Source organism: Acomys minous (genome assembly GCF_964271855.1).
Source record: "Acomys minous genome assembly, chromosome: 7".
Classification (NCBI taxonomy): Eukaryota; Metazoa; Chordata; class Mammalia; order Rodentia; family Muridae; genus Acomys; species Acomys minous.
The window spans coordinates 55540060-55566798 of NC_140488.1; the positions used below are offsets into that span (position 1 = coordinate 55540060).

Genomic DNA, 26739 nt, shown 5'->3' on the forward strand with positions numbered 1-26739 from the left:
ATGGCTGATGAGGTGATTCAGCAGGTAATGGCATTTGTCAAGCCTGGCAACCTAAGTTCAATCTCTTGTAAATCCACATTTTTAGAAGAAAAGAACTGATTCCCACAACTTGTTCTCAAGCCTCCATACTTGTCTACTCAATGGCAGTGCATACACATACACATAACCATACACATATAACACAAACATACACAAACAATATAAATAAATGTAAAAAACAGAATTAGAACAAAGTAACTTGAAATTAGACATCTCTATGTTTTAAGTTTGTATATATATATATATATATATATATATATATATATATATATATATATATATATATTTACTACAAGGCAATTTTGCTTTTTTAAGAATTTGCTTTAGAGGCATTTAAGTTTTCGGTATCTTGATCACTTTCAAACTTTACCAGATCTAGCTGTAGCATAAACTTTACTCTGTTTCTAACAGCCTTTTTTCTCATTGAATGTGGCTTTACCTTGTTCCTTCTTCAGTTCCCTAATTATTTACTTAAGATTATCCCATCTGGAGACACCAAATCAACTATAAAACCTTTGACCTAAAAATTTTCCCGCCAGCACGATAGCTGAGGTAAAAGTGGCAAAAAAAGTTTAGGGAGTGAATAATCAATGACTGGTCCAGCTAGAGACCCATATCATGAAAGGGAACTCACCTCTGACATTGCCTGGAAAACCAAAACCCTGAGACCAGATGGCCCAGGGAACTAGGATAAAACCAAACACTACCGGCAAAAAAAAAAAAAAAAAAAAAAAAAAAAAAAAAAAAAAAAAAAAAAGAAAAGAAAAAAAAAGTGTCAATGAAATGATGCTTAATTCTATTCTGCTATACTCATGCCATACTCATAGATTGGTGCTAACCATGTCATCAGAGAGGCTTCATCCAGCAACTGATGGAAACAGATGCAGGGGACCACAGCCAAACAACAGGCATAATATGGGGAAAACTGCTGAAGAGGAGGAGGGAAGATTAGAGGAGCCAGAGGGGTCAAGGACCTATGTTTGTTTGTTTATTTTTCTCTGCACATACCTTTGTTTATATAGTACCCTCTGGGTGAGAGCAAATATGGTCATGGGTTCATTTATTTGTTTGCTTGTCTTTTGGATCTTAGTCTCTGTGACCATTTGATCTGTTTCTTAAACTTATGATTGAATATTTTGATCATTTTCATAGTTTTTTTTTCAGGAGATTAAGTATAGTTTCAGTTAATCTATCATGACTTGAGGCAGATTTTGTTGTTTTTGGCTTGTATTAGAGCTTCTTGATATGACTGAAACCATCTTCTTTCAAAAAAGAAGCTTAGGCATCTGTGTTAAGATTTCATTTCATAACTATTCATAAGGCAGGCCACCTGGAAGTGAAAACTGTCTATAAATAATATAGGTCTTATAAATGTAGTCAACAATGATAGTGAATAAGAAAGTATTTTTGAGGAGTAAATAAAAAAGTGAAAAGTAAGATTTATAGAAAATTTCAAACTAAAATATCACAGTCTAGAATAGAGGGTGAAATTTTATTTGATCATATAAGATGTAGAATTTTTAAATTTTTTAATTAATTTATTCATATTACATCTAGATTGTTAGCCCTTCCCCTGTTTCCTCCCATTCTTCCCTCCCTCCCACTTCCCCCCTTCTCCCCTCCCCTATGTCTGTGATTAAGGGAGACCTCCTCCCCCTATATATGCTCTAAGATTATCTAGTCTCTTCTTGGTAACTTGCTATCCTTCCTCTGAGTGCCACCAGCCCTCCCCATCCAGGGGACGTGGTCAGAAAAGGGGCACTAGAGTTCGTGTGAGAGTCAGATATCACTCTCCATTCAATGGTGGAGAATATCATGTTTGTCGGCTAGGTCTTGGTAGGGGTTCGAAGTTTACTGCTTATATTCTCCTTGGATGGTGCCTTAGTTTGAGGAGGACCCCAGGATCCAGATCTGCCTGTCATAAAGTTCTTCTTGTAGGTTTCCAGGACACTGTGGATCCTTCTATTTCCCCATTCTTCCATGCTACTCTCACCTAAAGTCTCAATAGAATGTCCTCTCCTCTGACCCACTTTCTAGGTAAGTAAAATTTTTCATGGGACATATCCCTTGGACTAGTGTTTTGATATAAGTGAGTATATACCATTTGTCTCTTTTTGCTTCTGGGTGAACTCACTCATTATGATAATTTCTAGATCAATCCATTTGTCCACAAATTTCAGGAATTCCTTGTTTTTAATAGCTGTGTAGTATTCCATAGTGTAAATGTACCACAGTTTCTTAGTCCATTTTTCTACTGAGGGACACTTAGGCTGTTTCCATGTTCTGGCTATTATGTATAAAGCAGCTATGAACATGGTTGAGCATATGTCCCTGTTGTGTGGTAAGGCATTTTCTGGGTATATCCCAAGGAGTGGGATAGCTGGGTCTTGAGGAAGCCCTATTCCCATTTTTCTGAGAAAATGCCAGATAGCTTTCCAAAGTGGTTGTACTAGTTTGCATTCCCACCAGCAATGAAGGAGTGTTCCTCTCTCTCCACATCCTCGCCAACATTTGGTGTCATTTGAGTTTTTGATCTTAGCCGTTAAAGGCTAGGCTCATAACCAAAAATATAAGATGTAGAATTTAAATGAATAACATTTCTGTTTTGTGAATATTTAAGAAAGTAACTGTTTTTGTTTTTATCTTTTTATCTTTGTTAGTGTCATAATTGTATTCTTTAAATTATATAATAATTCATGACAGTATCTGGTTCTAATATGATATAAACATATGAATGTTTTAATATGTTCTATTTGAGATTGTGACCTAAATGATTTATGACATGAAAGTAAAAATATTGTCATAATTGTATTCTTTAAATTATATAATAATACATGAAAATATCTGGTTCTAATATTATATAAATATATGAAATATTTTAATATGTTATATTTGAGATTGTGTCCTAAATGATTTATGACAAGAAAGTAAAAACATTAAATCTATGCCTTTTGTTTGAATACAATTTAGTATGGGAAATAAAAGGAACACACAAATACAAGCAAGCACATTTATGAAAAGAGGTAGATAACATAAGTGATTAAGACATGAGCAATAGAAGAAATATACAGTTGTATACAGATGAAGGGTTAGAGAGATGGCTCAGCACATTAAAGAAGGTTACCACAAGAATTGCCAAAATACAAAAATCCCTTTATCTCAGCCAACATTAGTGACTACTTCCTTTTGTCACTGAAAGCTCTAGTCAGTAGCTCTTCCTCCTGGAGATGACAAAGGGCTGAAGATATAGCTCAGCAATTCAGAGGACTTGCTATTCTTTGCTTCTCAGCACCCACATGGTGGCAAACAACCATATGTGAATCCAGTTCCAGGGAATCTTAAACCCTCTTCTGATCTCTGTATTTAACACACACACACACACACACACACACACACACACACACACACACACACACACGGTATACACTCACATATACAGGTAGAGTACCTTTAAACATAGAATAAAAATTGCCGGGCGTTGTGGCGCACGCCTTTAATCCCAGCACTCGGGAGGCAGAGGCAGGCGGATCGCTGTGAGTTCGAGGCCAGCCTGGTCTACAAAGTGAGTCCAGGATGGCCAAAGCTACACAGAGAAACCCTGTCTCAAAAAACCAAAAAAAAAAAAAAAAAAAAAAAAAAAAAAAAAAAAAAAAAAAAGAATAAAAATTAATAAATGAGTATTTTTTCATTTTTTATTAATTTGTTCATATTACATCTTGATTGTTAGTCCTTCCCCTGTTTCCTCCCATTCTTCCCTCCCTCCCACTTCCCCCCTTCTCCCCTCCCCTATGTCTGTGATTGAGGGAGACCTCCTCCCCCTATATATGCTCTAAGATTATCTAGTCTCTTCTTGGTAACTTGTTATCCTTTCTCTGAGTGCCGCCAGGGCTCCCCATCCAGGTGACATGGTCAGAAAAGGGGCACCAGAGTTCGTGTGAAAGTCAAATCTCACTCTCCACTCGATGGTGGAGAATATCATGTTCGTTGGCTAGGTCTTGGTAGGGGTTCGAAGTTTACTGCCTATTTCTCCTTGGCTGGTGCCTTAGTTTGAGGAGGACCCCAGGACCCAGATCTGCCTGTCATAAAGTTCTTTTAGGTTTCCAGGACCCTGTGGATCCTACTATTTCCCTATTCTTCCATGCTACTCTCGCCCAGAGTCTCAATAGGATGTCTTCTCCTCTGACCCATTTTCTTGGTAAGTAAAGTTTTTCATGGGACGTATCCCTTGGACTAGTGTTTTGTTATAAGTGAGTATATACCGTTTGTCTCTTTTTGCTTCTGGGTGAACTCACTCATTATGATAATTTCTAGGTCAATCCATTTGTCCACAAATTTCAGGAATTCCTTGTTTTTAATAGCTGAGTAGTATTCCATAGTGTAAATGTACCACAGTTTCCTAGTCCATTCTTCTACTGAGGGACACTTAGGCTGTTTCCATGTTCTGGCTATTATGTATAAAGCAGCTATGAACATGGTTGAGCATATGTCCCTGTTGTGTGGTAGGGCATTTTCTGGGTATACTCCAAGGAGTGGGATAGCTGGGTCTTGAGGAAGCCCTATTCCCATTTTTCTGAGAAAACGCCAGATAGCTTTCCAAAGTGGTTGTACTAGTTTGCATTCCCACTGGCAATGAAGCAGTATTCCTTTCTCTCCACATCCTCGCCAACATGTGGTGTCATTTCAGTTTTTGATCTTAGCCATTCTGATGGCCGTAAGGTGGAATCTCAGTGTCGCTTTGATTTGCATTTCTCTGATAACTAAGGAGGATGAGCATTTCTTTAAGTGTTTCTCAGTCATTTGATATTCCTCTGTTGAGAAGTCTCTGTTTAATTCCAAGCCCCATTTCGCAATTGGGTTGTTTGGTTTTTTTTGTGTTTAATTTCTTGAGTTCTTTATGTACTGTGGATATTAAACCGTTGTCAGATGAAGGGTTGGTGAAGATCTTTTCCCAGTCTGTAGGCTGTCACTTTGTTCTCTTGACAGTGTCTCTTGCCTTACAGAAGCTTCTCAGCCTCATGAGGTCCCATTTATTAATTGTTGACATTAAGGCCTGGGCTGTTGGTGTACTGTTCAGGAAGTTGTTTCCTGTGCCTATATGTCCCAGGCTCTTCTCCACTTTTTCCTCTAACTAAATTAATGTCTCTGGTTTTAAGTTGAGGTCTTTAATCCACTTGGACTTAAGTTTTTTGCATGGTGTCAAATAAGGGTCTAATTGCGTTTTTCTACATGTAGACATCCAGTTAGACTAGCACCATTTGTTGAAGATGCTATCATTTTTCCATTGAATAGATTTGGCTTCTTTGTCAAAAATCAAGTGAGCAAATGTGTGTGGATTCATCTCTGGGTCTTCAATTCTAAATGAGTATTGTATTTTAAAATATGCACAAATGATGTTTTGTGCAGCACTATGGGGAAACTTCAAGGAAAATTTGATGCTGTTTTCTTTGTCTTCAACCTGGATAACTAATATTAGATGGATGTGAATAAAAAGACATTTCAGTTAGAAAAACCTTGTCACAACTTTTGATGATGCAGTATTTTGTTCATATGTTGCAAAGCTGATGTCTGTGTCTTGAGATGAGATATTGAAAAAAAAATCACATGAACTTATAGGTAAAATTGAAGTTCTAAAATATTTCCCAAGGAATCTATGAGTAAAGATGTTTGAGCAGAACAAATGCCAATGCCCTTTGATCTTGTCCTTTTCTCCATCCTCTTTACACTCATTAAACTCTATCTGGAAGTCTTTCCATAGAAAATTATCTCCATAACAGGAAAATTTCTTTTTGAAATAAAATGATGTTAATTTAATGCATCATAATGAGGGGTTTTCCTTTTGCAACATATACTGCTTGTAAATTCCTTCAATTAAAAAAAAAGCTAGATTGAAGTATTTGGGGATGGCAGTCACTGAACTAATTCATCAGTATCAGAGAAAGAGAAGTATAAATATTGATTGACATATTTTTATCATTATTTCCCACTTTGTAGGAAGTTTAGTTGCATCAGACTCCTGCTGATTGAGTCACGATATAATTATTGTAGGAATAACTCTGTGTAAAACTTTTAAGTCCAGTAAAAAATAAAGGTCACTCAGAGAAATAATTATAACATTTTTATTTTAATGTCAGGACTATTATTAATAATTACATTCATTAAGGGCAATAAATATAGTACCCTGATATTTACATCTGTGTTTCGATTAGTAGATTTCTCTTTATAAATAAATATTTTGCATATACTTTACACACACACACAAACACACACACACACACACACACACACACACACACACACACACACACACCAAACTCAGCTACAATTATTCTGGTAATCCCCAGGAATCATAGAATCATAGACTCTAATTTGTAGAATATGCTAAAAATATAATTTCCTTAGATTGTCATGTCAATTATATACAACATTGGTAGTTAAATTTATTTCAGATGTAAATTGATCTAGTATTTGCAGAACATTATGAGAATTTTGTGTAAAGGGAAAATTACCAGATGTAAATATACTTAGAAGACTTAGAGACTCAGAAGAATGTAAGCAGTTTTGAGTTTCTTGCATGAAATAATTTTTTTATTTGGGCTTATTTTATCATAGAAGATGATTTTGAAAAATTAATAGTTATTTTAATTTTACAGGATCATTTAATTTTAATTACACCTTTGATAAATTTTACCATTAGACACAAAACTCTCTAATATATATCATCCTTGGTAACAAAAAGTAAATTTTATGCATATTAATTGAAATATACGTAGGAATTTAAGTAAACCTTGAATGGACAATACTTAGCACATGTGTATGATCAATATTTGAATTTGAGTAAATTATATGGCATAACACACAGACAAAATTAAAGTTTATCTATACTAAAGAACAACATACTAATAAACTTTAAAATAACCATTTTAATTCATTTTTATAACACAAAATTCAAAAGATAATAAGATAAACACATTAAAACTTAGTGAAGTGTAAAAGTTTACCTTCAAATTTAATTTAACAAATGAAATGCTGAATTTTCTAATGCCTGCTCTATGCTTCTTACATGATGAAAAACATGGCTATTTTTAAATAATCACAAGACTATGTAAAAGTTTTACATTCTCAGATGCCTTCCTTTTTCAGTAATATCGGTATGAAAAATAAGTTACCCCTCTTCACAGCCACAGTTTATGCAAAGATCATGAAAAAATAAATTTCATAGCTTTAGAATACCTAAGATTCCCTGTGTTCAGAGTTTAAGAACAAAAGAGTTTTCATGAAAAAGGGAGGGCACAGGAAGAAAAACACGGAAAGAATTAATACAAAATTTGCATTTATGCTGAGTATACTTTAAAGCCAAGCAGTGTTATAGAATTATAATTTATGATCAGTCTGCTTTTTTTATACTTTATATAACAAGACATCTTAATTCTGATTGATGAGATGTTTAAGATAAACCTTTGTAAAATTAAGAAATTAAAGCAACAACAAAAATGAAATATTTGTCTATTTTAGAATAACTTTATTTTATCTCAAATATGTCATTTGGTCCATAGGTATTATTACTATGACTAGCATGTAGTCAAATTCACAGAAGTTGTCAATTCATCACAGTAAATCTTCTTAATGTCTTCATATCAATATATTATGACAGATTCTCTCCTCTCAACAATTTGATTTGGCATGTTTGATAAATGAATATTGTTTTATTCAGCACGGTTTATACCTTTATTCTGAAGACAAATATATAGATTGAATATTGAATTTAGGATAAAATGTTAGAAGCAGTACTAGCTTATTTGATAGTATTGTTTGTAAAAACACCTTTTAAATGATCTTTATACATATTTTTATTATACTTTATTTATAGTACATCTCAATTGTAATCCTCTTGCTCTTATCTTCCTATTCCTACTCTCCTTCCCTCTTCCATTATTTGCCAGATTCAATTGTCATCTTGGAGGCTTATTGCCTCCATGTGTTAACCTGGGTCTAGTTCTGGAAGCTTCTACCCTCCGTACAATCTTATCTAGGCCAAGAATGTTTACAACGTTGAGACTTACTACTGAATAAGCTGATCATTTTTGGTTCTTTCTGATCTCTGGCTGGCTGGTTCAACTCAACTGTTTTGGCTCAAACTCCTCACTAATCCCCTGATTCAATTTGGCTTCCCCCAGATCCTCACTGAGGCTCAGCTTGGCCTCAAATTATCTCTGTTCTAATCTTGCTCCTTCTCATTCTATGTCTCATTCTGTCTTCACAGGTATCTGCCCAGCTTATTGTCTTCAACCTGTCTCTGTAAAACTCTCCAAGCAAAACTGCCTCCTCTCTCTCTCTTTGTGCACTGCTCTTTCTTAAGTCACCTCCTTTCTTCTCTATTTTCCTGTTAATAGGGCATATTCTATTCTGTCAAATCTTACTCTGATTTGTCACATTGTCTGGCTCTCAATTAGACATCACTTAATGGCCTTTGTCCTTTTCCTTGAAATATCACTCATAGATTGATGAACTTAGTACTCGCAATCAGCATTTAGCAGGAACTATATAACAATATAGGTTTTTCTGACATAATGTTGATTTTTATACTTATTAATATTTTTGTTTGGGAATTTTACACATGCATACAACATCTTTTAGTCAAATCTACCATCCATTACTATTTTTCCTATTTACTTAGCCTACAGCACAATGCTGTGCAATAATTACTCCATCTTAAATTTTGATGCTATTATAGTTTCCTCCCATTCTGATTTCCCACTTTATACTTGCTTTTAAATCATCTCCTAACCCCTGTTCATTTCTCCGGATGTTGTTTGGTACTCTCCTCCTGGCTCCATTCTCTCCTTCCTTCTCTATCTCCTCCCCTCACTCAATCAGGATGTGCTATCCTATTATCTGTTATTGCTCAGCTTTGGCTAGTTTGTTTTTATTGACAACACAGAGAACAAATGAGCAGGTGGGGAAATCAGCATTTGAAAGAACAAGGGTAAACTGTACACAGTCCTCAAGAACAATATGCCAACAGGATGAGCCCTCCCACCTCTTAATTTTAGAGGGATCCTGAGTTCCTCAGTCTTGGAGGTAGGGCCTTCTCAATGATCCTGTTTTCTCAACTGTGCTGGTTGCTTTCTGTAAGCTTGACATAGACGTAGACATGTCTAGGAAGAAGGAATTTTAACTGAGAATAATGATTTCATAGAATTTCCCTGTAGACAGGTCTGTTGAAATTTTCTTAATTAGTAATTGATGTGGGCTTTATTGTCTTGTCACCACTTTAAAAAAGTTTATTTTTAAATTTTTCACATTACATCCCTATTGTAGCCCCCTCTCTATCACTCTATCCCTTCCTCATACCCTCTCCTTCCCTCCCATAGTCCTCAGAAAGGGGAGGTCTCCTTCCCTAACATCTGACCTCAGCCTATGAAGTCTTATCCGGACTGCCTGCATCCTCCTCCTCTGTGACCTGGCAAAGCTACCTCAACAGGGGGAAATGATCAACTTGTAGGCACCAGAGTAGTCCCTACTCTCCATAGTATGGGACCCAGAAGGAGACTGCTGCCTATCTAGTACATTTAATAGAGGGTCTAGATCCACACCACCCATGGTCCTTGGTTTATGCATCAGTCTATGTAGTACCTCCTCCCTCTGTCCAGATTTGTTGGCTCCATTGGTCTCCTTGTGGAGCTACTGACCTTCTATAGATCCCTTTATTTCTTAACTCATCCATAAGACTCCCTGATCTCCACCCCAGTGTGTCTCAGCAACTGCTTAGTTCTCTTGCTGGATGGAATTTTTCAGAGGGCCTCTTTGGTAGAATCCCTTCCTGTCCCTGCTCTTCAACTGCTTCAGGTGTCTATTGTATATGCTTTTCTGAATGAGAATTAAGAATTCTCCCAAGGGTCCTACTTGTTATTTAGTTTCATTAGGTCTGTGTATTTTACCGTGGTTATCCTGTAATATTTGGCTAATATCTGCTTATAAGTGAGTATATACCTTGTGTGTCTTTATGGGTCTGGGTTACCTTGTCAGGATGATCTTTTCTAATTCCATCCATTTGCCTGCAAACTTCAAGATTTCCTTGTTTTTAAAGCTGAGTAGCATTCTGTTGTGTAAATGTACCACAGTTTCTTTATCTGTTCTTCAACTGAGGGACATCTAGGTTGTTTCCAGATTCTGGCTATTACTAGTAGAGCCACTATGTACTTAGTTGAGCAAATATCCTTGTTGCATCATGGAGAATCTTTCAGGTATATATCCAGGAGTAGAATGGCTGGGTCTTGAGGTAGAATTATTCCCAATTTTCTGAGAAAGCACCAGATTGATTTTGAAAGTGGTTGTACAAGTTTGCATTCCCACCAGCAACGGAGGTGTGTTCCCCTTTCCCCACATCCTCACCAGCATGTGCTGTCCCTTGAGTCTTTGAACTTAGCCATTCTGATAGGAGTAAGATAGAATCTCAGATATGTATTGATGTGCATTTCCCTGATCAATAGGGAAGTTGAGCATTTTTTAAAGTGTTTCTTGACCATTTGATAATTTACTCCAATTCCTCCCCTAAGTCCTTATGCCTCAGTGCTCCCTTCGAACTTGCTATGTTTTCTTTCTAAACTACTGAGTACTTTTAGCACTGCCAGTATATGCAGAGGTGAAGGGCTATCTACTAGAACATTATAGTCTCTCAGAGGCCCGTTCCCTGAAGGAAACTTATTCTACCTTTCCTTGTAGCCATTATATAACAATATTTCCTTAGCTAAGGGTGAGACATTGTGAGCTTTCCCCTATCCTTTCTGGAATTTTGGCTTTGATATGCAATTTTTGTGCATATTGTCACAACTGCTGTGAGTTTATGTGGGTAACCACCTTATCATGTCTGAAAATACCATTTTACTGTAGTCATCCACTAACATTGGCTTTTACAACTTTCTAACTCTCATTTTTTGGTGAACTTTGAGTCTTGGGAGGAGGAAATTGATATCAGTAAGTGGGTTTTTGTCATGAAAAACAGGTCCATGTTGTTTTAGGAGGGATGTGGAATATTTTGGAACTTTGAATTACAAAAGCTGCTGAATGCCCTAAATAGAACTATATGTACTATTATAGTGGGACATTAAAAGATAGTGTTTTGGAGAGTAGAAGCCAGGCTCAGGGTGGTTCAGCAGGAAACAAGATCTCTATTAGAGGCCATTGATGTGATATATTGGTTAAAAATGTGGTTGTTTTCTGCTATGTCCTAAAAATTTATGTATAATTGAATTAAAAACATACTGGAGCAATTTCTTTGATGGAGGAAATTTCTAAACAATATAACATTAACTTCATGGAATGGTTATTACTGATAGGTTTTATGCAAGGCTACAGTGAAAAAGAATAAATCATGCAGAGAGAAATAGAAAATACAAAGTTTGGAGATAAAAGTTTAGAAAGCTTAATCTTACTGTGAAGTTTTAGCAGTGGAAGAGTACTTCACTGGATCATTGCCAAGGAGTACAGCAGAGGTCACACAACCCCACATACTTCACACATGAGATTTATTTGTGGGGAGAGCAAAAGGCCATCTCAGAGTGGAGACAAGAGAGACTGAGAGACCAAAGAGACAAAAAGAGATAGAGAGACAGAGAGACAAAGAATATGAGGAACAGAGGGATAGAGAGAGGCAGAGAGCTGGCCATGATGGCAGGGACTTTTTAAATGGTACCAGTGTAACACTTGGTGGCTGTTGGTGATATAGCTCCTGGCAAAGAATTCCAAAAAGTGGGCTGCTGGTGGTAGTAGGGCATCTAGTTCTCAGCGCTAACAGTCAAACAAGTGCTAAAAGAGAGGCAATTCTAATTAGCTTTCTATTCTTTGAGAAAACACTGACCAAAACCAACTAGAAGAAAATAATTTATTTCAGCTTATAGGTTATATATTTCATCATTGACAGAAGCCAAGGCAGGAACCTGGAGGCAATGAGCTGAAACAGAGACCATAGATAAATGTTGCTTACCAGGTTGCTCCTCATGCTCAGCCTCCATTGCTCTATGATTCCAGGAGTAGCACTACCCATTGTGGAAAGTGCCCTCCTACACCAAACATTATTCAAGAAAATGTCCCACAGACATGCTCACAGTCCAATTTGACATATGTAGTTTCTCAATTGAAGTTTCCTCTGTCTAGTTGACTCTAGCTTATGTTGAGACAAAACTAAGCAGCCCAGTGACTATCATTGTTAAGATATCATTGTTAAGCCCTTGCTCTGTACTAGAACCATTCGAAGGCAGCTCTTATGACATGGACCACTAGCTCAGTCGAGGATAGGTCCTTGGGATCAGAGGTTTTTGGAGTGTCAGTGAACAGAGATAAGGCAAAGTAACAAACAGACAAACATCAAGATCTAGTCTATCTAAGTGCATTTTCAGCCATGCAGTCTAGTATCATATACATTTCTTGAAAGCAGGGGGGTTTTTTTGGTTACATTTTTTTCACAGCATTTTCCCACAGAACAGATTTGTGGAAGTCAGTGAGCAATCAAGCATACATGGTACAGGTACAGATAATTTTGTCATAATTTGAATTACGACTTTGAATTGAAACAATATAAGGTACAGAGTACATAGAGAAAAGACATCATCACTTCTAAGTTACTGGCTTAGTATCAATATGTGTGTGCTCACTTTGTCCAGGGCCAACGTCCTCTCCCTACCGAAACTTTCTTCCTAATGAAACTTGTGCCCAGCACCTGTGTACCAGAGCGTGTTTTCCCTATTTCTTATTTTATTTTTCTTGTTCCTGCTACCTAGAATCTTTTGAAATACTCCATTTCTTTGTAGGCCATAGTATAACTTATTAACTAATGATTAATTTCTAGCCATGTCTCTTATAATAAGTGGAAGTGAAGCAGAACTACTTTGGCCATGGACAGTCCCAGGCTGGAGTCCCAGGGCAGGGTCTCATAGTAACCATTGCTATGCTTGAGGAGTCCCACCTTGGGAATGAAATGCAGTTAGAAATAGAGAGAATCAGCGGATAGCTCACAGCAAAGAGAGTTTTGAAACTGCAGTTTCTCTGCTGGCGGGAACATTGACCCCAGTCCAGGAGACTCTCCCGTCTTCGGGGTTCTTAGCCTAAAAGGGGGTCTTAGTCTAATGCCTGTGTTATTTTTGTCACACAGATTCTACTGGAGATGGGTGACACTCTTAGGGTTATATTCTACCAAACTAAGCTTTTTATTTGAAAAGGGACAATACCTGAAGGGTTGCATGCTCTTGCAAAACAGTTGCTTCATTATATAAGGGCTGGTGCTCACAAGATCCATAGGGTGTTGATTTCAGGGGTACAAGACGTGATGAGTTGGGGACTGGTGGAGTCTTCCTCCATCATTTCAAAGAACCACGGAGGCCAGGCAGCATGTGATAGGACTGGAGTTGCTCAGTGAATTCCCTGGGAGATCATCAGGGGCATCTGGGAGATCATTGCCTTATGATATAAAAATGATGTCATGATTTCAAAGAATATTCCAACATGTTGGAAATACCAGAGGCTTGAAGCATTTACCGAGAAGAGCTGCATGCAGGGTTTGAAACCAGGCAAGAGAAAGATGTATGCTTAGGCAACAAAGGTAGAGAGGTAGAGCCATTTAATTACTTTAAAACTAAAGCTGCAGATAGGAGACATGGAGCTACAAGATTCTGTGTTTGCTCTGCTGGGTTTTATGTCTTGCTTAATCTTTGGTCTAATGTTTCCTCACTTTCTCCCATTCCTACCTCTCTGAATGGGAATGCATATTCTTGGTCATTTTACATTAGAAGTATGTAATTTGTTTCTTATTTTATATAGGTTACAGTTTAGACATTGCCTTGAATCTCAGAAGAGACCTTTGGCATTTGAACAGTGTTAAGATTGATAAAGATTATAGGGTTTTTTGAAGTTGGGAAAATGTATTTTGCATGAGATGACCATGAGCCTATGGGGAAGGGGCAGAAAGCAGAGTGTAGTACTTTTTCCAAAAAGCTTTTTAGATTTATTTATTTCATGTGTGTATGCAAATCACACATGTTCTTGGTGTCTGTGGAGATTAGTAGACTATGTTTGGTGTAAGATCCCCTGGAATTGGAGTTACATACAGTTTTGAGCACCATGTGGTTGCTAGGAAATGATTCTGGATTGTTTGTAAGAAAAGTAAGTGTTCTCAAACACTGAGGCATTTCTCCAGCCTCAGAATGTGGTTGATTGAATGAAAATTGTTGCACATAGGCTCAGGTATTTTTATATTTTTTCTCCTGTTAGTGGCACCATTTGGCAAAACTATGACAAGTTTAAGACGTGCAGACTTGCTAGAGGAACTATGTCACTGAGGTCAGACATTGAGAATTTGTAGCCTGATCCCATTTCCTTTTTCGGTATTTTGACTTCCTGTGTAAAGAAAGGTGATCAGCTAGATTCCTGCTCCAGCCATGTGCTGTCATGCCTTATTTGCCATTATGAATTCTCCCTTTGGAGTTTTCAAATAAACTCTCCTTCAAGCTGCTTTTGCAAAGTACCTCACAGTTTATTATACTCTGCATGTTGATCAGTTGTAGGTCTTTGTATTAATCACTGACTACTTGAAAACAAATATCATTGATGAAGGAGGACAATTCACTAATCTGTGTGTACAATGATTAGTTATTAAGAGTCAGTTTAATAATATATCAGTTAAACAAAGTAATAGTAATAGGTTCTTCTCTATGGCCTACTAACTACCTAGTAAAAGAGTTTATGGCTGCTTTAATGATACTAGACATGGGCTTTACCATGTGGAATATGTTTATTAGCTATAGTATTCTGTTGGGGTTTCACAATTTCATATGTAAAAAACAAAACAAAACACAGCAAAAACAAAAACAAAAAAACATAGCATCTGCAAATAAGGATTATTTGGCTTTTACTTCCACATTATAGTCCATCACTGAAGGAAGCCAGGATGGGAACAAGAACTGATGTTCCTGTCAAACAGGGCAGGAACCTGGAGGCAGGAACTGCTTCAGAGGCCATGGAGGCTTGCTGTTTAGCTTGCTCCCAGTGGCTTGCTCAGTCTGCTTCTTTATAGAACCCAGGACCACCACCAGCCCAGATATGGCATCACATACAATGGACTAGGCTCTCTCCTTGCAATCGCTAATTAAGAAAATGCCTTATAGCCAAATCTCCTCTATCTTCTATCTATCTATCTATCTATCTATCTATCTATCTATCTATCTATCTATCATATATATTCATTTTAAGTGGCCTATGACCAACAGGACATGGCACATATCTGTAATCTCATTAGTTAGAAGGCAAGAGAATCAGTAGTCTGAGATCAGGCTAGACAACATGAGATCTGTCTTTTAAAATTTTTTTAAATTGTATTAGAATGGTAATTTTATGACATGTAAATTATATAACAACTTTAAAATATAAAGCAAATGATGTATTGCATGTTTTCATATGTTACATTTTAAAATAGTTGTGGTCACTTTTTTTGGTTTTACAAAACAAAAAATACAAAGAATTTATGGTTTATTGTAGACAAGTGCTTAAGGATATTTATAAATAATATATATTTATAACAATTCTTAACTGTCTTTTGAATAAAAAAGGTGATTTCAGTGTCTTGAACATAAAAGAAAGTTAAAGAATATTTGTCTTCTATTTTCAAATATTTAGAATGAGTTTCAGAAAATAGTTGTTTGAAGAATATATATTAGTGTTTAAGGACATAAAATCAAACTGGATAACCATGTTATATTCCTGGCTAGGTTACTTCTTCTAGTAAGCTTCTTTTACATATGCCAGCTACTTAATTAGGTATTTATTTTTGCTTTAATAACATAAGGAAAATAACTTGTTAAAATTGTTGTAGTAATTCAACAGTAATCCATGCAAAGTGTTCAAAGGTGTCTATGACACTAAGTAAATATTTACTCAGTACTGGTTAAACATTGTTATCTATCCATATGTACAATAAAGTCAAACTATATAAAATAATCAATAAAATAAAATAATTTTGTAGGAACCAGGCCCGACTGGGCTGCCTGCCTGTCTTGCTGTTTCATGTCCTGTTTCTATCAGCTTCCATATCTATGTTTATCTTGGTTAGCTAGTCATGTTTACTGCTCTGAGAATGCGCCCCTCCCTTCCTTGAGACTTTTCCTCCTGTGTGCAATCACCTCTTGAGGGATTTCTCCTGGGAGGAGGATTCCTGTTTTGCTGCCTATAAGAAGGCTCTTTGGAACTCTGGGAGAGAGAAGAATAAACCGCTGCCGTGGCTGCTGCTGTACCTGCTGCTCTCTTAGCATGAAGGACCCACTGTGTTATTGTGTGTGTGTGTGTGTGTGTGTGTGTGTGTGTGTGTGTGTGTGTTTGTGTGCCTGTGCGTGTGAATGAGTTAAATCCGCAGTCCCTCACCCTCGACTCGGTACCGCAGTCATACAATTGTTCTTTAAGAGTGTATATAATCATAAGGATGTTGTGTTCTATTTTTATTTTTTTTTTATTTTTATTTTTTTTTTGGTTTTTCGAGACAGGGTCTCTCTGTGTAGCCTTGGCTGTCCTGGACTCACTTTGTAGACCAGGCTGGCCTCGAACTCAGAGATGCAGCCTGCCTCTGCCTCCCGAGTGCTGGGATTAAAGGCGTGCGCCACCACCGCCCGGCTGTGTGTTCTATTTTTATGTGTTTCTGTAAGTATATTTTATGGAAAGATATGTCTTTTAGTGTGGTGAATGCATAAGGAGGTGTGTCATGGACATAAGTGCTGCTTGTTTGTAGTTTGGCTTATTTTTCTGGATCTTGATACTCTTGACTCAGATTTATTTGATAATTTATTTATAGAAATATAGTTATATGCCTTCTTTTGCCGTTATAATATGATTTGTACATTTAAAACATCATGTTTTATAGTATCATACCTAGTTTTTAATATAGTATTTTTTAGGAACAATGTATTTATTTATTTGGTTTTTAAGTAAGTATTGAGATGTATATAGCACAAAGCAATTTGTTTTATAATTAGCTAAATGGATTCCTGCACTAGTGTTTAATTTAAATCTCTTAGTTTTTCAAAGACCAAATCTAATCTCAAGATGTTACAAAATAGGCATTTACTTTTCAAGAGAAATCTATAATGCTAAATTTATGTGAATTTAACCATAGAACAAATAGAACTTTCTCTTTCATAAAGAAAATATGACATAAAGCTGATATATACACTAAAATTTCTGGACATATATCCTAAAATAATGCTGCTTTTAAAAGAGGACTATGGTTAAAAATAATGCATTAATCTCTTAAAATTCTTCAATTGTACATGTTTCAATTCTGCATGTAGAAGAGTTAAAGATCAGTGAAAGCTACCATGTTATGTTCTTCTTTTTAAAAGTAAAATATTGACAGTGGATAAGAGAAATAATAAAATAATTCAAACAGTAAAGTTAGAAGAGCAAGGTGGTTCATGCCTGTAACCCCAGTACTCTGGTGATTTAGAGAGGTGGGTATGATCTTAAGGTCAATCTGAGGTACATAGTGAGTTCAAGGCCAGCATGGCCCTACAAACCCTAGTGGAAAACAAACCAAACAAAAAGACTCACTTAAGTTGTATCAAAAAGTCAATTAAATTTTATACATTTTAAGAATATTTTTATTGTTGTTTATATAGGAAAAATATGTCAACAGTATATCTTAAACAATTAGTCAATTCATTACCAAAAGGTTAGTGGTTGTTGTTAAGAAACTACCTATGGAATTGGTTTTCTTTAAAGGCTGGGCACTGGGAGTTTGACCATGCATCAGTGAGTACATGGGCAACACAAACTGGACTTAGTGTACTTTTATTTTTTTGAGGGTTGGAGGAGTACAAGGGTGTAAGGGTGGACCTTGGAGGAATGGAAATTGATTGTGATTGGTGTGCGTTATATGTAATTCCCAAATAATTATGTTGGGGAAAAAGTAATCTATTTTATTGTCTCTGAGTATAATTTCTTTGTAAACTTTGAATGACTAATACAGTTATTTGAGTTTTCTGTTTCTTTTTTTATTCAAAATTTTAAAAATGTATTTATTTAAAAAGGGAAGTATGAAATGACTATATTATAGTATTCATTCACTAAGCAAGGGACAATAAAAGAATATAATACAATTTAAAATCATGGTTAAGCCATGTCAGATCAATATTTATCAAGGCAATAAAAAAATAAGAGATCTTTTATTAAAAAGAAGATTGAGGACCCTTAGCCACCTTTGTTTTTTACCTGTGTATTCACATTGACTAAATGTATTCCTCTCGTATCATTATATTGCTTTTAAAAGTATCAGTTTATTTATAAATAAAATGAGGTTGGCCAAGTTCATAACTTCAGTTCACATGAATAAGCATATGCCTGTAAGTCAATTTGGTACTAACTGCATAATATAAAAAAGCAAGTCACAATCACAGACAGATAGAATATATATGATATATATTAATAAACAGATTTTTATAAGACATTGTTTACTTTTCATAGCCCTCACTAATGATATCAGAAAGAAGACAAATGTCATATAACTTCTCCATCTTCTGGGTTAATATAACCACAGGGCATAAGCAAAGATGAGGACATTTATATAATTTCCCCGTTTCGCCGAACCCTGTGAATGGGAAATTTAACACAGAGGTCTATAGTAAACATATTTTTAGACTGGGCAAAAACAACAGAAGACATGTGTGAAACAAATGGTTGTAAAATGGAAGAACATTTTGTCTCAGAGGAAAATGGGCCTAGAGATACCAGGCAGAAATAGGAGGCATTGAGACTCTGCCAAGTTTACCATAGCATAGCACGCATGAAAAGCTTGTGTTGCACTTGGCAATTTATCCTTTGAGTCTCTGTTGGGATCTCTGAATATAAGAGGGTTAGCTCCCCTTGTTATTATGCCAGTGTTGGAGGCTCATACCCAGGAAAAAGTTTTAGGTCATCTATAGAAGCCAGTACTATACCATATAAAAATTCTGTCAGAATTAAGGTAAAACAAAACATTACAATTGCAAAATAAAACTCTGAGGTCTGTTGGTTTCTCCTTGGTGTAATATAAATGGGTGCAGTGATCCCTTGAAGTCTCAGTGAGACTGGAAAATGTTATTAATTTTTATTTATGCCCTCTAATTATATTAACCAAGATGATGGAGAACTTACATGACATTTCTCTTCTTTATTCCTTAGTAAATATGGTGACTAAGTCACATAGTTCCTTCCATTTTAATGAGGTCGTCAGCCAAGATAGCAACAAACCACATGGTTTCTTTCTGCTCAAGATGAGTTCATCTCCACACTAAAGTGAGGGCATCCTCCATTAAGGCATAAATCCCTTGATATCTACTACCTTATAGATCAAATGTGAATCCGTATACTTCTTATTTAAAAAAAAAAAAAACAGCTCTAGATTAGTATGTATATTGAATAAAATGGTGCCTATGGGCCAGGCAGGTAGGCCCAAAGTAGCAAAATAGAGAAATTTAAGAAAAAAATCCTTGAATTAATCTCAAAGAAGCAGAGTTCATAAGCTAGGATGAAAGCAGGAGGTACAGAGATGAGAGCTAAAGATGCTTCTGACAGTAATTTCCTTAAGGAAAGTAACCAATCCAGTTCAACCTATGTTGGAAATAGTTTATATAGTACCTGTCCTTAAAGACAGTGTGTCTTTCCTTGCTCTAATTTGTTTTCCTTTTTCCTGTCACAGACTCAGGATGTCAGCCTGACCTAGGACAGCGGTATGGAAAACAGGAAGGACAGCAAGTTACCAAGAAGAGATTTGATACCCTATGATCATATAGAGGGGGAGGTAATCCCCCTCAGGAACAGTCATAGGGGAGGGGAATAAGGGGAAATTGGGAGGGAGGGAAGAATGGGAGGATACAAGGGATGGGATAACCATTGAGATGTAACAAGAATAAATTAATAAAGGAGGAAAAAAATAAAAAATAAAAAAAATAAAAATAAAATAAAATAAAATTTCAGCTACACGACAGGCAAAGCAGGGCACCAGAGAATGTTAGTCTAGCTTGCATGTCTATAGATTGAAGCCAGGCCTTACTTTGGAAAGTGGATTTTGGATGTGGTGGCATGGCAAACAGTGTAAAGCCTGTATGTATTTTGGAGGTCAGGAGAGAGCTAAGGGGTGGAGGGAGGCAGAGAAGGAGAGGGAGAGAGGCAAAGGTAGAAGGAGAGGGAGAGAATAGTTTACCTGGTAGAAAAAAACAAACAATAGAATGGGGCATGACAGCTTAGGCAGACAAAAGCCCTAAACTTCTAAATCTGTGAGTCTTTAAGCACCTTAGAGAAGTCAGAGAGTAGGAGTCGACATGCTCTAAATAAACGTGATTGGTTTCAAAAAAAAGGGGGGGAGGGGAGGCAGACAGGTAAGGAAAGCTAGGATGGTCATGCAGAAAGGGTAGCTGGGATTTGATACCATAAAACCAATCCTGGGATTTAACACCATGTTAGATTGATCAAAACAACAGAAAAATAAATGAAATGGAGGTTAATCTTCACAGAAGCAGATTGTCCTTTAATCAGAACTGTGAAGGGCACAGTGCTTTTGTGGAGGTGGAGAATGTGTGCAAGAGCAGGGACATAGAGCCTTTATAGGGCTGAAGAGAGAAGTTTGAGATGGGAAAGTACCATCCGAAGATCTAGTCTCTGCAGTTTCAAAGCTGATCTGTTGATTTTTTTAGAAGTTTCTCAGACCCTAATGTTCTCTAGAAACTGTTGTCATTTTGTCAGATTTCCTGACAGAAGAAATTTCTCAGCCCATCAGAGGTTTGAGGGGTTATTAGCCCTTCATACCAGGCCTGTGCTACATACCCTAACTTCCAGCACTTAAGGCAAATGAAGGACAGTTTTGTGAGTTCAATGCCAGCCAGGTCTAAGTACTGAGAGCCTATGTCAAGAAAATAAACCAAAGTTAAATAATCTGAAATACAGTATCACTAAACAAAAAAATCAATTCTTCAAGAGCATAAGAAGTTATGAAAATGTGAATAAACCAACATTTCTCTGGAAAGGGAACTCATTGTACAATAATATGAGAACAGTAACTAAAAATGAATGACTACAGCACAATTTATATCTATTGGTACAATTCTATTAAAATAAACCATACTATATAAAATACATGTTCATCATAATAATAATGATGGTGGTGATATTTTAAAAGACAAAGCTTTCACAACTTTTCAATATAAATTGGATTCAGTTGATAGGAGAGTAAGATACATCAATTAAAGATAAATTGATAATCTGAACATAGGAAGGAAAAACACAGGTTAGTATTTGGAGCATAAAATTAATAAATAATTTAAAGTACATTATTTAGTATGTTTGGGATGCAATGAAAGAAAAGTAGGTACTAAGAAGAGAAAAACAAAATGATTTTGGATATAGATATAATAAAAAAGGTCAAAGTAATAATAAAAACATATTTAGAATTTAGGAATACATATATCAACATCGAATTTATTCTTCACAGGCTTGTGTGAAATTCATAAATTTGAAAACTTCAACAAAATAACTTCAAAATCTGATATGTAATGTTTCTTGGAAACTGGCACATTTAATATTATTCCTTGATTCTGGAGGCTTATCATTTAATAATGAATTAAGTTTTATTATAGTGTTTCTTCATTATATTTCTTTTTCTACATTTTATTAATTATTTTTGCATATAAATTTATATTATTACACATAAATACTATAAACTACCTATAGCAAGAAGAACAATGAAACAATCAGGAATTATATAAATGTTACATTCATGGTGTTTTATCTATTTGTATTTGGGAACCTTGAAGAAAACATCTTTCCTATCTTGGTGAGTCTAATCTACTGAATGTAAATAAGTATCTATCATATCTCTTCATCATCAATTTAAAACATCTATCTAGACCTAAAAATATCTTAACTGATAAACAACTAAACTTAATTGCAAACTAAACTATCTTGTCTTCAACTCCATCAGAGACTTGAGAAGGAATAAAATTAATTACCTGAGTATGCCAGGAGTACAGGTTACTAGCTTTCCAAATGAGAAGGTGACAGAGACAATTTACTGCCTGAACACTCACTCAAGACTCTCTATAACATTGGAGCATCATCTTCAGCCTTCAGACCCAAGGCTTGGATGCAGGCAGAGTAGTTTACAGCCAGACTCTGCCAAGACAAGGTAAGCAAGTCCTCAATAGTTCCTGGCTCACAAATATATTTTTCTGTCTTGATTATATTTCTAATAACACTAATATCTGATGAGTTATGCTCTTTTCTAGATGACTGTCATAACAGTTGTTATTTCAACTGAAAATCTGCTCTACCAATACATGAAAATCTAACTTGGAGATAAGGACTTCCATATTTAGTATTTCAAACAGTAGATTTAATGTCCTTGCTCCTAACATTTATTCAAAGCCTCCAATTGTTAATGTACATTTAGAACACTGAATAAATGAAATTGGTAACTATTTAATATAACATTGTCTAGTATCTCTCATATGTAACCTTTTTAGGTATCCCCAGCAGTTTGATGTTTATTGTTTTCTTAGAAGTTTGTGTTGTTTTATTTTGAGTTGATTGTGCTGTTGGCTTGTAGAATTTTGATGTATACCAAAATACCAAAAGATTCCAGTCTTTCCTTTCTATATATTACATGTGTAGCAAAGTAGATTCTATTAGAACACTTCAATTAATATTAATAGACTTTGCTCTTTGATTCTCTTTCACTTAACATTTTTGGAAAGAATTATCTATAATAAGGATATACTTCAGGTCTCTCAGCTAAGAATTTCATATAAACCATGTGTTGAAAATTCAGAAATTCTAATTAAGCTGCATTACAATGACAGAGTCAAATATATTACACCCAATATTTTAGATCCTTTTAATTAAAGATATTATAATGCTATATCACTATATTATAAAAAGAAAGACTGTCTTTATTATTTAAGTTTGGATGAAAGCCACTGTGGAATTAGGATTATAATTTAAAGTTGATGTCAAGATAGTTGGAAAGTGCTAAAACAATATAGAATAAACCTTATAAGTATTAACTATGATTTTATTTTTATAAAATAATATCTGTATATTATTTAACTATTCAATCCACACAAAAAAGTACAAGGGAGAAAATGAAAATATTTTATAAAAAACTCAATTGTCTAGAAATGACTACCATTAATAATTGAGAAATATCCCACAAATTCCTTTCATATATGTAAATAAAAACATAAAAGCAAGCAAAAAGTCAAGTATATAAAATGCCAAATATGGTAGCATGAAAGAGTACATTGTTTTCATAAATAAATGAGCAAATGGAGACATACAACTATTTTTGAATATAATTTATGTGGGAGTTGGGTGGAGGTGTGTATATAATTCAAATAGAGTTGCTTCACACAGAGTCATAATTCTTCCCAAGGAACCATAGATTATATGTCAAAATCCCCAGAGTCAGGCAAGAGATACCTCCTTTCCAGTTGTTTGTCAGGGAATACTGAGACCCCACACAAAACAATAACTGATGAAAATGCACAGAATAAATTACTTGGGGTTCCTGGCTGCACTTAGTACTTTTACAACATAACCCCTACACCTAAAGATCAAGGAATATCATTAAAGAGGGACTAGAAAGATTTTAAGAGCCAGAAGACTAGGAGGTCTGGTGTGATATTATGTTTCCTAGACATGACAGGGAAACTGTACCCATGAAATCTCATCAATATAGTTGCCTAAACAAGATGAGCTTAATTATCACACTGGTTGACATGTCAGTGTGGATGTAGGTTCATAAAGCCTGCTAAGAGATGAAAGTTACCCTAACCCAAGTGGTCATCCCAAAAACATATACATATGAACAACAGTATATGGAATTAATATACATTTACATATTCAAAATTAAACAGGGAGACATGGGAGGAGTTGAAGAGTACAGAGGGAGATGTGGGAATTCTGTAAATACAGTGTATTTATATGTGAAATTGTCAAAAAATGAAAGCTTTGATCCAGGATTATGGTCAGCTATGAAGTGCTTGTCTAGCATGTATGATAGCCTAAATTCAATGTCCAATGCCACGTACTATAAGCTTCTCTTTCTTGGGTTTAACAAAGAAGAGAAAAGCAACTAAAATAATTGAGTTAGTTGAGATAAAGATCTTTGAGAACCTTTCTTTTTAAAATATATTTTATTAATTTATTCATATTACTTCCCAATTGTTATCCCATGCCTTGTATCCTCCCATTCCTCCCTCCCCCCCCCTTACTCACCTCCCCTATGACTGTGCCTGAGGGGGATTACCTCCCCCTGTATATGCTCATAGGGTATCAAGTCTCTTCTTGGTAACCTGCTATCCTTCCTCTGAGTGCCACCAGGTCTCCCCATCCAGGGGACATGGTCAGATATGATAGGCAGATCTGGGCCCAGGGTTCATGCTCAAACTATAGCACCAGCCAAGGACAATACGTGCAGTAAACTTCAAACCACTACACAGATGTAGCCAATGGACAGGACATTCTCCACAGTTGAGTGGAGAGTGGGGTCTGATTTTCACATGAACTCTGATGCCCCCATGTTTGAGGACCTCTCTTAAAGTTAGCAAAAATGATTTAGAAAACCTGTACATTTGACTTTTCCCTTCAAAAAAAAAAAAGGATTAGTTTCATTTTTAAGGCAGTTTTTTTTTATTCTCCTGAGTTTGTTAGGGAAAGCAAGACAAGCATCTATGTCCTTCATCTATGTCCTTTATATAGGGTATCAGCAGAAGGTGTGGTCCAGAATAAAAGTGGATCTTTCCATTTCAAAAGATCCATATTAAAAGTGGGTCTTCACATTTTTGTGTTAGTGAGAAAAAAACTCACTCTGAGCAAAGAACTGGTAGTCGAGGTTAGAGAGGACTGAGAGATAGACACTTTTCTGTGTTCAAATCAAAGTGAGGGGTGCAGAAATGTAGAGCAATAAGGCCTTTAACCTGGAGAAGCAGAACCACACTCCCAGGAAGCACCAGCTGCATCACCACCAGCAGCACCAGCAACAGCCACAGCAACAGCAGCCACCCCCTCCAATACCTGCCAAGGGTCAGCAGGCCAGCAGCCAGAATGAAGGCTTGACTATTGATCTACAGAGTTTTAGGAAACCAGGAGAGAAGGCCTTCACCCAACATAGCTGTCTCCTTGTGGTCAATCTTCCCCCTGCCATCACTGAGGAGAAAATAAGAAAACTTTTTGAGAAGAATGAGAAAGGAGGAGAAGTTTTTATTTATAAGGATGAAGGCTTTGGCTTTATTCACTTGGAAAATTGCCAAAGTGGAGCTGGACAGTATGCCACTCCGTGGAAAGCAGCTATGCTTGTTATAGTGCATCCCTTTATAGTTCACAACCTTTTTCAGAATGTGTCCAATGAAGTGCTGGAAGAAGCCTTTTCTGTATTTGGCCAGGTGGAGAGGGCTGTGGTCATTGTGGGTGACCGAGAAAGGCTCTTTGGGAAAGGCATTGTTGAGTTCTCAGGGAAGCCAGCTGCTCGGAAAGGTCTGGACAGTTACAGTGAAGGGTTCTTCTTGCTAACCACATTTCCTAGGCCTGTGACTGTGGAGCCTATGAACAAGTTAGATGATGAAGAGGGACTTCTAGAGAAGCTGGTTATAAAAAAAAACAGCAATTTCACAGGGAGTGAGAACAGCCACCCAGATTTGCACAGCCTGGGTGCTTTGAATATTAGTATGCCATGCCCTGGAAGGCACTCATTGAGATGGAGAAGGAACAACAGCAAGATCAAGTGGACCTTAACATCAAGGAGGCTCATGAGAAGCTGGAAATGGAGATAGAGGAGACATGCCATGAGCACCAGGTTATGGTAATTAGGCAGGATTTGATGAGGCATCAAGAAGAGCTCTGGAGAATGGAGGAGTTGCATAACCAAGAGGTTCAGAAACGAAAACAACTGGAGCTCAGGCAGGAAGAGGATTGCAGGTGCCATGAGGAAGAAATGTGGCGACAGCAAGAAGACATGATGTGATGACAGCAGAAAGGATTCAAGGGAACTTGCTCTGATGCAACAGAACAAGAGATACAGATTGGCCAAATGGCCATGAGAGGTGCTGTGGGCATGAACAATAGAGGTGCCATTCCCTCTGCTCCTGTGCCAACTGGTATTCCAGTTCCTCCAGGACCTGCCACTATGATGCCAGATGGAACTCTGGGATTAACCCTACCAATAACTGAACATGTCAGCCAAGCAGCTACAATGGAAGGAATTGGAGTAATTGGTGGTCCTGCATTCAACTGCCCAGCTTTGGGAGCTAAGTTTGCTCCAAATAAACGCTGTCATTATTAAATAAAGTTGCGGTGTTTAGTTTCTTGCAACTCTTAAAAGATTTGGACTAGCCATAATTCTACCTTGGAAAAGTATTAGGGATTCTTCCCAATAGATAAGACTTCCCTGACTGTACCACTCTAGGGAGTACGTTTGGAGGCAGAGGGCAAGGGAGGAGGTGGTATTTTTAACAAATCAAAGTCTGTTATATTGTTTTATCAAGTCTGTTTGGTGCATTCCTTAAGTATACTGATTGTTCAGAGCCTGGAGAACCATAGGAAAATGGATTCAGAATTCTATTAATCTTGATCATTCCTATATCCTTCCTATATCCTTCCTTCCTTCCTTCCTTCCTTCCTTCCTTCCTTCCTTCCTTCCTT

The 26739-nt window shown here is 36.4% G+C and overlaps 1 pseudogene across 1 annotated transcript; it reads left to right on the plus strand.

Annotated features, from left to right (window-relative positions):
* On the plus strand, positions 1 to 26380 carry LOC311601186 (non-POU domain-containing octamer-binding protein-like; annotated as a pseudogene). The gene is made up of 2 exons: positions 1 to 24; positions 25002 to 26380. The product of its transcript is annotated as a non-POU domain-containing octamer-binding protein-like (transcript).
* Positions 26381 to 26739: the final 359 nt, after the last annotated feature.